This window comes from Amblyomma mixtum, chromosome 10 (assembly GCF_055824585.1).
Source record: "Amblyomma mixtum isolate Tamu chromosome 10, ASM5582458v1, whole genome shotgun sequence".
Classification (NCBI taxonomy): Eukaryota; Metazoa; Arthropoda; class Arachnida; order Ixodida; family Ixodidae; genus Amblyomma; species Amblyomma mixtum.
Window position 1 is genome coordinate 1,987,384 of NC_143021.1, and position 12,680 is coordinate 2,000,063.

General features: G+C 46.3%; 1 protein-coding gene across 7 annotated transcripts in view; it reads left to right on the plus strand.

Annotated features, from left to right (window-relative positions):
* Positions 1–12,680, plus strand: part of LOC149324983 (solute carrier family 41 member 3-like) — a 261,247-nt gene that overhangs the window by 34,328 nt on the left and 214,239 nt on the right. For 2 of the 7 annotated variants that reach the window (XM_089562955.1, XM_089562956.1), the window contains exon 1: positions 7,852–8,037. The exons of 2 other annotated variants lie outside the window; for them this stretch is intronic. The gene's annotated coding sequence lies outside the window, so the exon portion shown is untranslated. Of the gene's footprint in view, positions 1–7,849; positions 8,038–12,680 lie in introns of those variants that run through there. 3 more of the 7 variants (XM_089562953.1, XM_089562950.1, XM_089562954.1) reach the window with 3 other exon arrangements.

The window sequence follows — 12,680 nt, forward strand, 5'->3', positions numbered from 1 at the left end:
GTGCACGTGAAATAACCCCAGGTGGTCGAAATTTCCGGAACCCTTCAGTATGGCGTCCCTCATAATAGCCTGAGTTGCTTTGGGACGTTAAACCCCTATAAACCAAACCAAACCAAACCAAGCCTCTGGTATGCTTGTTGGTTTGTTGATTTCATTCACAGCAACGATTGGTCAAAGGAGTAACACAACCCCTATCATGCGTGCCGTCAGTCTTTGCTGACTTACTGCTTTTTAAAAACGATATCCAGTCATGGGTAAGAAAGCAATGCAGCATATATTAGTGATTATTTTTATCGTCAGCCGCCAAGAGCATATTTTCATGCCTGATGGTTGTCGTGACCGATCGCGGCGAATGCGCCTTTTTCGAGTAACGTTCTGCGCATGCGCCAAGCCTCCTCTTCAGCCATTTTTGCCGACCGTGTCAGGCGGAAATGGGGCGAAGTTCGCCGCACGTGTTCCCCCACCAAAGACGTTTCCATGCTTTAGTTTTAGCACTTTCTGCGCCCTCGCATAAGCGGGGAGGCGCAGTCAGTTTGGGATGAATGCAGTCCACGGATGACTCGTGCTTCTGCCTGGGCGAAGCCAGCGCAGCTCTTCCTCAAAATAACCCAGCCACACCGCTTTCGCGAGTCTTTCGAGAGTCTTTGAAGAGGAAGGCTCTCTTCTGGCGCAGGCGGGCTACTGTCGCTAGGTGGCCTTGATCTCTTGGATCTCGGCGACCTGGTCAGGTCTCTCTGTGAGCAACTTTTGCGGCCACAGGTCCGAGCTGCGCAGCGCGGTCTCCCACTGCTCCTCTGTGGTTATTCCGCTTAAAGGGTTCTTACTGCAGGCCCACAGGATGGGGTTAAGGTGAGCACACTCTCTGCAGCTTTTGCACTCTGCAGAGTACGTATCGGGATTAATTTTGGCTAGTATTGCGGGGCATGGGAATGTGTACGTTTGGAGCTGCCTGAGAGCGGTTACTTGCTCTTGCGTGAGCGTGGAGTTGTGGGGGGGGGGGGGGGGGGGGAGGGGATATAGGGGATATTCCATTCTGCTCCTTTATTTATTTATTTACAGAAGACTGCTGGCTTTATTGCAAAGCCTTAAGTAGGAGAGGGTGTGAAATACACTTTCACGCAAAGAAAACCTCCTTGTAGTACACGCAACTCAGCACACAATACCGAAGAAATGAACGAGGGAAAGGAACAACATTGTACAATATTAGACGACACCTCGTGTCAAAATGAGCACTGGGGGAAAGAAGTAAAAAAAAAGGAAATCTTGAATGTTGGAAAATTGTTACGAATTCCTGAGCGACGCCGTAAACGACTCCGCAGTAGAAGCCTCTACAATATTCGCTTTGAGGACATTCCATTCCCGCACAGTACGGGGGAAGAAAGAATTCTGGTATGTTTCAGTGCGGCATGAGTACTCCTTCACTTTTAAAGAATGGTAGGACCGTGTCGAACGACCCGGGACGAGCTCAATATACTTGCTGCTGTTAATTCCTAATTTTTTTGTGAACAATCATGAACATATATTTAAGCCTCTCGCAGTATCTCCTGAGCTGCAAAGACTCCAAATTTGCTTTCTCAAGTAGCATGGTAAGAGACGTCTGCCAGCTGTATGAATTATAAATAAATCGCACTGACTTTCTTTGAATATTTTCAAGTGTTTTAATGTTTTCTTTAGTATAAGGGTCCCACACAACAGAGGCGTATTCTAAAACAGGTCGGATAAAAGTTTTGTAAGCTAGTAACCTAATTTCCTGCGTGTAGTACCGGAGAGATCTTAAAAAGTCAAGTTTTTTCATAGCTTTATTTTTATTAGAAATGTGTTTGTTCCACCGTAGATCAGAGCTAATCGTTAATCCCAAGTACTTGTAGCTGTTCACGGTAGACAGAGGGTGGCTATTAATAGTATAGGCAAAACTTAATGGCTGTTTCTTCCGCGTGATAGACATTGAAACTGTTTTTTTAGTATTAATACTCATCTGCGACGTTGAGCACCAATCATGAATTTTAGCCAAGGCGTCATTAAGAAAAAGCTGGTAAGCAGGAGTTCGTATTTCATGATATAATACACAATCGTCAGCAAACAGCTTGATTTTGACAGGAATTTCTTTAACAATGTCATTTATAAAAATTAAAAGGACAATGGCCCAAGTACTGAGCCTTGTGGGATACTGGAGCTTACCAAAGCTGGGCTCGAACATGCATTGCCGATTGATATGGACTGAGATTGAGACGATAGATATGCCTGTACCCACGCCAACAGTAGATCGTTTTTCAAGATATTTTTTAGCTCTGGCAAGAACTTTCTGTGGCTTTTTTTTGGTAGAGAGCCGTTGATTTCGAGAGAGGGCCTTCTTCTTGAGGAGATTCGGTGCTCGCTGCATACTTTGCTGTACGGCGTCTTCACGCAGGGGGAACGCAGCTGGTTTTAACGGAGTAAAAAAAAGAGTGTAAGTGTTCCGAAAGAAACCCTCCACATGGGTGAGAGCAGAGTGCACTGTTAGTCCACGCGTCTTCAGATAGCATAAATCGTTAAGATGCACCCTTTTTACACCTTTTTTTTATTAGAGTGCTGTTGGCTTTGCCGAAGCTTCGCGCGCTTGCGGAGGCCAAGCAGTTATTTCCTCAGCACTATGTGTAACCGACGTCTTAAGTTGAACATTCTTTTTATAGGCTGAAAGAAAACAATCTATATAATTGGTGAAACCTTTTATTTGGCATATCTTACACTTGTGTGGTATTTACATGCTTTTACTTAAGGGCATAAAATTAGCTAATTTTCTCAGACCCCACGATTCGACCGCGATTTAAGCCAAGCGAGTGAAAAAATGCAGGAGCACACGAGCACGTTGTCGCGTTGCGTTCTATGTAGGTGCCTTTCATCAGCAAACAAATTTGCTGCATAGCATAGCCACGTCGGCTGGAGTAGGAAACTGGGGTGGCACTAGCGCTTCTAAAGAAGTTGTGGTTTCGCTCCTGTTTTGCTACTGGAGGCGCACAGTACGGGATGCTCCTAAAGAGGCCAAATTGCTCATGTACAAAACTCTAATTCGCCCTATTCTTGAATACGCATCTAATGTTTGGAATCCATACAAGCAATGCGAAATTGACCAAATAGAATCTGTACAACGAAACGCTCTAAAATTTATTTTCCGCCGCTACGACTTTCATTTTTCAGCCTTATTTTGTGATGTCTTCCCTAAACTTAAGTCCGCTCGCATCCAGCCGGAAAACCGAGTCCTTGAGACTTCTTCACTCAGTAGTCCATTCTGCTAATTGCCTTTCAGAGGGCAAGCATATCTCGCTTTCAAAACCATCTGCAACCAGCAGCCATCACCACCTTAATATCCAACCTTTTTTTTTTGCCCGCACTAACGTTTTTCAAATACAGTTATTTTCCGCGCACTGTGGAGAGTTGGAATTCTCTGCATGGCAACATTCGTGCATAAGCAGTTTATGATTTTGCGTGGGCAATTGAGTCGTAGCATTGTATAATGTTGTTTTCAGCGTTTATATTTGTAATGCTTGTCATGTACCGTTGTATGCGTGGTATTGTTCCACATTTTATGTACCCACTCCTGCTATAGCCCCTATAATGGGGCTGCAGTATTTTCAAATAAATAAGTAAAGTAAGCGAAAGGAATATGCGTATCTTTGACGCTGCCGGAGCTGATGACAGCATTGACCCGCATGTGAGAGAGTGTTTGTAAGAACAACAGCGGTCACTCTTCTAAAGTGAACAGGAAATGTACTGTAAGCTCCTGAGCATGAAGGCGCGTCTACCGTTTCTGTTCTGCGACCAATGCAACTTGAAATAGAAGGCTATAACGATGAACAACAGCAGTACCTTACCGGTACCTATCTATGGGGCAGAAAGTTGGAGGCTAACGAAGAGGGTTCAGCTTAAGTTAAGGGCCACGGACCAAGCTATGGAAAGAAAAATGATAGTTGTAACGTTAAGAGATCGGAAACGGGCGGAGTGGGTGAGAGAACAAGCGCGGGTTAATGACATCCTAGATGAAATCAAGAGGAAGAAGTGGGCTTGGGCAGGGCATGTAATGCGAAGGCAAGGCAACCGCTGGTCCTTAAGAGTAACGGAGCGGATTCCACGAGAAGGCAAACGTAGCAGGGGACGGCAGAAAGTTGGGTGGGCGAATGAGATTAAGAAGACTGCGGGGATACAGTGCCCGAAACTGGCGAAGGACAGGGTTAACTGGAGAGACACGGGAGAGGCCTTTGCCCTGCAGTGGGTGTAATCAGGTTGATGATGATGATGATCCGATGAGCCTGTCTCCTAGTTCCTTCTCTCTGCGAGTGTGCAGAAGCGCTGCATGTACAGGCGCGGACAAAAGAAAACGGAGCACGCAACTGTCTTAGAATATTTTTCACACGTCACCTAATTGAAATTTCCAGCAGTGGTACGCGCATGCTGGTAGAGGAGGTTGGTGGGCTTTCTTGTAGACAAACAACGCTTCTCCGTTACCAATGGAGAAAGCGTGATTGCACTCAGAACGCAATAGCGGGCTCCGTTTACTTATGGCCGCGCCTGTATATCCGCCAAACAACGACCGTGGGAAGAAGGACTGTTCTTCTCTCACTCCTTCCTTATTCCGAGCGCTGAGCGGACCTAGTCTAACCTGCAGCAGCCTCAAAGTTAACGGTTGTGTATCGAGTATCGTAAAAATGGGCATTACTCTGAAAACGTATTTTTTCTACCTATACTCCCCTCTTATCATTTTTGGAAAGTTATACGTAATGCCGATGCACAAAAGTTATCGAAAGACGGTATCGAAGATACTCGTATGTTCCATACTGCTCATGCCTGGTGATCGGTGGGTACCGCTCTGCGTCAGCCTATTTGTCGGACTATGCACTCCATCATTCCATAGGTTACGTCAATACTCGCCTTTTCATCCTTAGTACCCATTTCATGGCCGCATTCTATCTTCGTTTTTTTTTTGCCTCTTCCACTATGCTCTCCTTCTGTCTTTATCTCCCAAATTCCCCTCCCTACGCGGACCTAGTCTAACCTGCAGCAGCCTCAAAGTTAACGGTTGTGTATCGAGTATCGTAAAAATGGGCATTACTCTGAAAACGTGCCAGCGATTTTTCAACGCTGGCTAAATTATCTGCTCTTCATTAAAGAGCCTCTCTCTCTCTCTCTCTCTCTCTCTCTCTCTCTCTCTCTCTCTCTCTCTCTCTCTCTCTCTCTCTCTCTCTCTCTCTCTCTCGCTGGGGACGGAACCACGCACTTTCCGCGTGTGAGGCGGATGCTAATCCGTAGGCCAGCGGTACGGTTGCTGACTGTGACCTTGATAATCTGCAGCTTTCCTTTTGATCTGTAGGAAAGTAAGAAAGAAACAAAAAAAACATTTCTATGCTTCGAACGAGTTCTGGCGCTTTTTTTCACGAATTGCTCGGCATATATATTAAATCTGCAATGCGGGGCCGTGTCGCCATTTTGTAACTTTTGCATGGTATGTTATATGGTCCAGGATATAAAATACAGGGTATTTAAAATTAATGATATGAGAATTTTCTTTCAAAAACCTTAAAACATGCGGTCTGTGCATGATGATTACAGGACATTGCGGACACTATTTGCATAATAGAGTGCAATGATAACACGAGTAGTTGCCGAATGTAAAGTGATCAACTTTTTTATTTCTGGTTTTGAGACACAAGATAATATTGAGATATTGCAGGCTTTCGATGCTGAAGGCGAATGCAGTTTATATATAATTTCTCAATCAGCATCCTGCTTCTCAATCAGCATCCTGCATATGGAGCTTGGTATTTACACGTTTGGCAGCTCGTTAAGTTGGCTTTCCCGCGTTATATCGGCATGCAAAGTCACCGGAATCACGTTAACATCATGTATGTCCTAAAAGAAGTAAACTACAGCTGTATTTGATTCAAGGGACGCCCATTTTGTCAATACACAACGCCCGAAAGCCAACTTGAAGATATTTGAAGAGCGTTTTTTACACGTTCGTTATTAGAAGCATGTTGCCGAATCTGAAATTTCGAAACATGTGCTTGCCTTCAATTTTTATGCGCTTCAATTTGTGAATATATCCTTGCGCCATGAAACTAAAAAACAAAAAGGTAATGAGTTAATGTCAGGTAATTATTAGTCTTGTCATTCTACTTTATGATGGAAATAATGCCCCCTTCGCGAAAAATATGATATACACCGCACCGAAGTGTCTTTCATTGCTTTATTGAAAAAAATCTCTATCGAATAATTTCAAACGAAAATGGACAGTAATACGGATTGCTATATATTATAAGGTATAAAAGACAAGGAAGAGGCCCTACAGTGGGTGTAGTCAGGCTGATGATGATAGGATATGGTATAGTATGATGGTGCGCGCAGACGGGCTCTGAGAGACCATACCTGCATAGACGTCGTAGTGGAGGGCTCTATACTGTCCTACGTGCTGGCATCGCTCAACTCACGGATGTTTATGTAATTTGCCTCCGTCGAAATCTGGCCGGTGGTTCGCCAGGAACCTCCATCCTCGCAGCATATCAATATCCTCGGAAGTGGTCGTGTGTCATGGTTAGTCCAAGGATCGTGATGTTAGCCTGGTATGAGACTTGAACCTTGAAGACTGGCGTGATTGCATATGCTGGCGCACAACGTTGTAAGCAAAAAAAGTTTTCGCGTTGTCACTTGTAGCTGCTGTGGGGATTGTGCCGCTGTTTTGCGAGGAGAACAGCCAGCAATGTTACTCTCCGGGACCACAAAAGCGGCTCCATCACCGCTGGCCGTTGCCATCCGTGTGTGCCCTCAGGGTGATCTCTTGTCGCCCGTGGTTGGTTGTGCAGCTGCCCCGTCACGGGTGTGTTGCTGTGGGCGCCGCAGGACCCGGCTCCAGGTGCCGTGCAGGCAAAGTCATCATCATCATCATCATCATCATTTATTTTTTCTTAAGGACCCCTAGGCGGGTCATTACATAAGGGGGGAGCAAAAAAAATGAAATCGCAAACAATGGGAACATTTGGAATATAACAGTGAAGAAGGCAAAATTATAGTTAAAAGAGCATTACAAAATGAAAGAGGGAACAATCACAGGTACACTCTGGCCATCACGCTATATCAAGTGGAGGAAAACGGGAACACTAATTTGCAGACAATGGTTCAGAGGTGGTACTCAAAAGTGTCGGGCATTACACTGTAAGTGCGCTAAGGACAAAGATGACTTAAAAGCAAGGTATTGAATTTATTTGGAGCGCGCTCAGTCACAACTGCCTCAGGCAGCTAACTGTTCAATTGCGGATGGCAGGAAGGATATTTGAAAGGCATTGGTGGAACCATGTAAGCGCTGTAGGCTCAGACTGTTAAAAAGGAGACGGGACGTTCTATTGGGAGGGAGTAGAAGTGTGCAGTGCAATTGAGGAAAACTCTAGTATAACTTCTCAAAAAGGCAGAGTTGGGCAATTGTACGGCGAAAGGACAGTGGCGGTACGTCGAGCGATGATTTTATGCCAGAAACACTGGTCTTGCGATCATAACATGAAGTGATAAATCGGGCTGCGCGACTTTGCATTGATTTACTGAGGTTGCTTTCTGTGCAATATTCTCACTTAACTGCGCCTTCCTTCCTTGCTGGCTTAATTGGAACCTCAGTTGCCGATCCCCCCAGGAAGGAAACTGGCCCATTAATGAGCCACTTAAGGCAAGCCGTACTAGATCAGTCTGCTGAATGCTATGGCGGAATCCGTTGTTCAGCGAGCGGCTTGTCTTGGGCAGCCTTATCTGTGCGGTCCCCGCCAGTAATTTCCGCTCGTGCTGTCGGAGGAGAGAACAATAGGGTGCAGTAGCCAGGTCGTGATGCGTGCGCTACGGTTTTTCCACGCGCTTGTCGCTTTCCCAAGCTGCTCGCCGTGCTGGAACTGTGCCACGGAAGCAGCTGCCGATAAGGAGCGCGGATAAGTACAAACCTATCGCCGTGGGAGACGGAATGGGTTCAGCGCTGCTCTCCGGGCTCGTCCACTGCTGAGGCGTCGTCGAGATCATTCTCCCAGCGCACTGGTGAGCCATTGCCATCCCTCTCTGTACAAAGGAGAAGAACCGTTAGAGGAGCTGTTTCAAGCAAAGGTCGCGTGCACCGCTCGCAAGTGTTGTTTTTACTTTCGACACAGTGGGTATACACGGCTCTCCCGCCAAAAACAAAGTGTGTATGGCATTCACTGGCTCGAAAGAAAACCTTGCGAGCAAATTTTGCGGTCCTTATCATCCCATGACTGAATCAGGCTACAGAAAATGCGAATTTTTTTTCCTGTCATTCGAGCTAAATGCACAACTAAGAAACCTTCACTTACGTTAATGGAAGCGTTGTTGATAGCAGTGCTGAAAATAGGAGCATGTTCAGTTCTTTTTGAGTTGATCTGCGCAAGCACTCACAGCCTGTATATTCCGTGCTTGCGCTCTTTCCTCCGCCAGAACTGTTACGACAGTATATTGATAGTTTCCACATAACTCGAGCGTAAAAAAAGACGAGCACAAAGGAAGAAACACCTACGGCACGGAGAAACTCTGCACTCACTACTGATTTTATTTCGCCAGCAATGGGAAATATAAAGGTTCCGCCGCGAATGCGCGCGCAGGAAAGTACACGTAACACCATCAACAAAAAAAAGTTATCACACGATGAGACACATCTTATCGTGTGGCAGAGAAAAGGTCACATTCTGCTCTATACAAATGAATAGAAGTATCGCTTTCGCAAAAATCGCCCTTTTTCTTTATATGGTAAGCTTCCAGCAGTTCACGTGCGGTTTGATCTTTGCTTTTGCCTAGAATCCTTGCACCTTCAAAATGCTGCGAACAATCCTGGCAATACCTGCATGTTTGACCAAGTTAAGATCTTCATCATTCTCTAAATTTCTTTCATGCTCCCTCCATCGATCGTTGACACATCTGCCAGACTGGCCGACATAGACTTTTCCTCATGACAGTGGAATTTCATATACCACTCCTGACTGGCACTGTACATGGGGCTTGGTATGCTTTTTCCCGCATCCAGATTTTGTAGCCTCCTTACCGGAGATACGAGGGCACAGTTGGCCAAGCTTTTTCGGAGCCGAAAAAACGAGTGGCACCCCAAATCTGTTCGCTACTTTCTGCAAGTTATGCGAGGCTATGTGCAGGTAGGGGGCAACTTCCGGACGCACAGTGCGCTCAACTGCCTTCGTCTTCGTGGATGTTGCGCTCTGCTTTACCTCTTTCAGGAGGGTTTGGCAACAGCCGTCACGATCGACTGAGGGTAGCCCGTGTCCAATATTCTTGCCAATTGGCCGTCAAAGCTGGTCTGCATTTCATGTTCGCACGATTTATCTAGTGCAGACTCTAGGCATAAGTTCACAAAGCTTCTTTTAATTATTTTAGAGTGTACAGAATCAGATGGTAAAAGTCGTTTCGGTACAAGTGGTGAGTACTGCCAACACACGTGATATATGAGTGGTATATGAAAATTCACTGTCATGCGGAAAAGCCTATGTCGACCAGTCTGGCAGATGTGTCAACGATCGATTGAGGGAGCATGGAAGAAATTTAGAGAGAGATGAAGATCTTAACTTGGTAAAACATTGCAGGTCTTGACAGGATTGTTCGCCGCATTTTGAGGGTGCAAGGATTTTAGGCAAAAGCAAAGACCAGACGGCACGTGAACTACTGGAAGCTTACCATATAAAGAAAAAGGGCGATTTTTGCGTAAGCGATACTTCTATTCATTTGTATAGAGCAGAATGTGACCTTTTCTCTGCCACACGATAAGATATGTCTCACGGTGTGACGTTTGTTTTCTTGATGGTGGCAGGTGTACTTTCCTGTGCGCGCATTCGCGGCGGAACCTTTATACTTCCCATTGCTGGCGAAATAAGGTCAGTTTTGAGTGCGGCGTTTGTCCGTGTCGTAGGTGTTTCTTCCTTCGTGCTCGTCTTTTTTTTACGCTGCAGTTATGTGGAAGCAAAGTAACCAACTTGCCCAAAAGCTCGTTCTACTAAAGCGTATTGATAGTTGTATGATTTTTAGCGTCCTCAAGCAACTCAGGCTATGAGGGACGCCGTAGTGAAGGGCGTGGAATAATTTCGACCACCTGGGGTCCTTTAACGTGCGCTGGCATCGCACAGTACACGCGCTCCCGGAGTTACGCCGCTATCGAAATGCAAACGCCGCAGCCGAGATCGAACCCACCTCTTTAGGTTCAACAGCCATAATCACTGAGCCATCGCGGCGGCCGCGGTACACTTAATAAGTGAGCCCGTACAAAAATTTCATTCGACAGTCTATAGGCTGTCAATAGACGTTTGTCAATAACGGTTCAAAACTTTCAGTACACAAATGCTATAGACTAGTCTGAAGAGGGGGAGATAAATTGGAAGAGGCAAAGCAGGAATGTTGACCTGAAAGGTGTTCCTGTTGGCTACTCTGCACTGGGGATGAAGGGATTGAATAGGGAAAGAGAGAAGGGGCGAGGAGCGCAGTGACAGTTCGTCACTCAGTCCAGTAGCTTTCAGAAATGGCCTTGCAGGCCTTCTGCGGCCAAGGCCAGAGGATCGTATGCTGTGTTGAATGGCGAGGATCGAGACGATTCAGAGCACGACGCAGCGTGTCTTTCGGCCATCCCAATAATTCATGTGGAGGTTCTTGGATGCTAAGGTCAGCTCATAACAGTTGCTTCATAACAACATCATGAAAGCTCCAAAACCGCTGAACTTGCTTCACAACAACCAGCATGGCTTCCGCAAACATTTGCCGTGTCAGACACAGTTATTTGAGTTAATAACGAACCTTCATTAGGCAATCGACTTTTCCCTCTACACTGACTCCATCTTTATTGATTTCTCTAAAGCCTGTGATCGCGTTCCTCATAACCGCATGATGATAAAATTACGCAACCTGCAGCTCGATCAACATACTACGCCGTGGATTAATGCATTTCTAACAAACCGTTTTCAGTCAGTTAAGATAGGAAGCTTCTTATCAAGTCGTGCAGGTGTCTTTTCCGGGTCCACTGCATTTTCTAGTATATATTAATGACATCACGTCGAACATAACATCAACAATTCGATTATTTGCAGATGATTAATTTACCGAGTAATATTGTTACGAAGTAGATGACGAAGAAGCGGGCTGTGGCGCGGGACGGAGCGCTCGCGCTAGGCCCGCAGCCATTAAAATCATATTTCGTCGCTCATCATGTCGTTCGGTTCCTTGGCTTGCCGCCACGTATCATTTGGTGTGAGGTGCGGGGTACATCGTCATCCTGTCCCTGGAGCATCGCCGCCTTCTGCTCGCCTTGGCCGTCGCTTGGTTGCTCAGTGGTTACGGCGCTGGGCTGCTGACCAGGAAGATGCGGATTCGATCCCGCCTGTGGCGGCCGAATTTTGATGAAGGCGAAATTCTAGAGGCCCGTGTACTGTGCGATGTCAGTGCACGTTAAAGAACCCCAGGTGGTCGAAATTTCCGGAGCCCTTCACTACGGCGTCCCTCATAGACTGAGTTGCTTTGCGACGTTACATCCCAATAAAGCAATAAACCAAACAAGAACTGGATGTAGCGCCTACAGTAATTGCAGTACGCTGTATTCTGCTGGCGTGCGCACACTGGAGACCAGATCACGCACGACATTCATGAGGAACGTGAACATTTTAATTACATGACCGCAGTCCAGATCGTGACTTTTGCGTAGACCACTGAGGGTGCGGCAGCGTACCTGAGGCATTAGGTCCGGCGTCACCGGATGTCGGGATCCCCTGATTGGTGCGGTTGTTGGAGCATGCGGACACGCTGCAGTGGCGCTTGGGGCCTTCCCTTGAAATGTGGTTTCCTTCTTTGAGGACCTTCGGCGACACGAACGGCGTCGGCGCACACTTGCAGCTGCCTCTCTGTGCTCAGAACGGTCTCGAACCATTTGCGTCCATGCCGCCCGTTCAGTCTAGAAACGGGGCAGCTAGCTTTCGAGGACCACGGCATTTGGCGCACTGGAATACAGTCGTGCGGCAAATGTCGCCGCTGCGTGGCTCGGAGCATTTCGGCACACCAAAGGGTTGCTGCAGACGCTACTCACGTGGCCGGTCCTGGTGCACTTCCTGCACTGGGGGGGCTCCCGTATAAAAATGGTCTATATACAGTCTATAGACCTCTTATAGACTCTATTGACTTCCTATAGATATTGCTTTTTGTCTATTCATAGTCTATAAATTGTCTATAGACAAAAGTGTACTAAAAGTGTATGGCCATACATTTATAGATTGTCTATAGAGTGTCTGCGGAATTTGTATTGCCGATAGACTTTTGTCTATAGACTTTATAGACAGCAGTCGATAAACACTCTATAAACTGTGTAAAACTTTTTTTAAAAGGCTTGCGGACGAAAGATCGAACTGGGTGTCGAAAACAGCAAACCTTGACATCTGGTGATATGCAGTCACCCTTGAAGGTCAGCTTGATGCATTTAGACCTTCCGAGGACCTGGAGATGGATCATTGAAATATTGTTGGTGGCCGGCTTGATTAAAACGACCAAACCGCCAACACAGATGACGGTGCCGACGTTGTACATTACGCCAGCCGCAGTGTCTTGGAGAATCAGACATAACTTCACCAGCGAAAGAACGAGACACCAGGAGAAGAAGAACACAGGACAACGCTGTCTAGCGTTGTCCTGTGTTT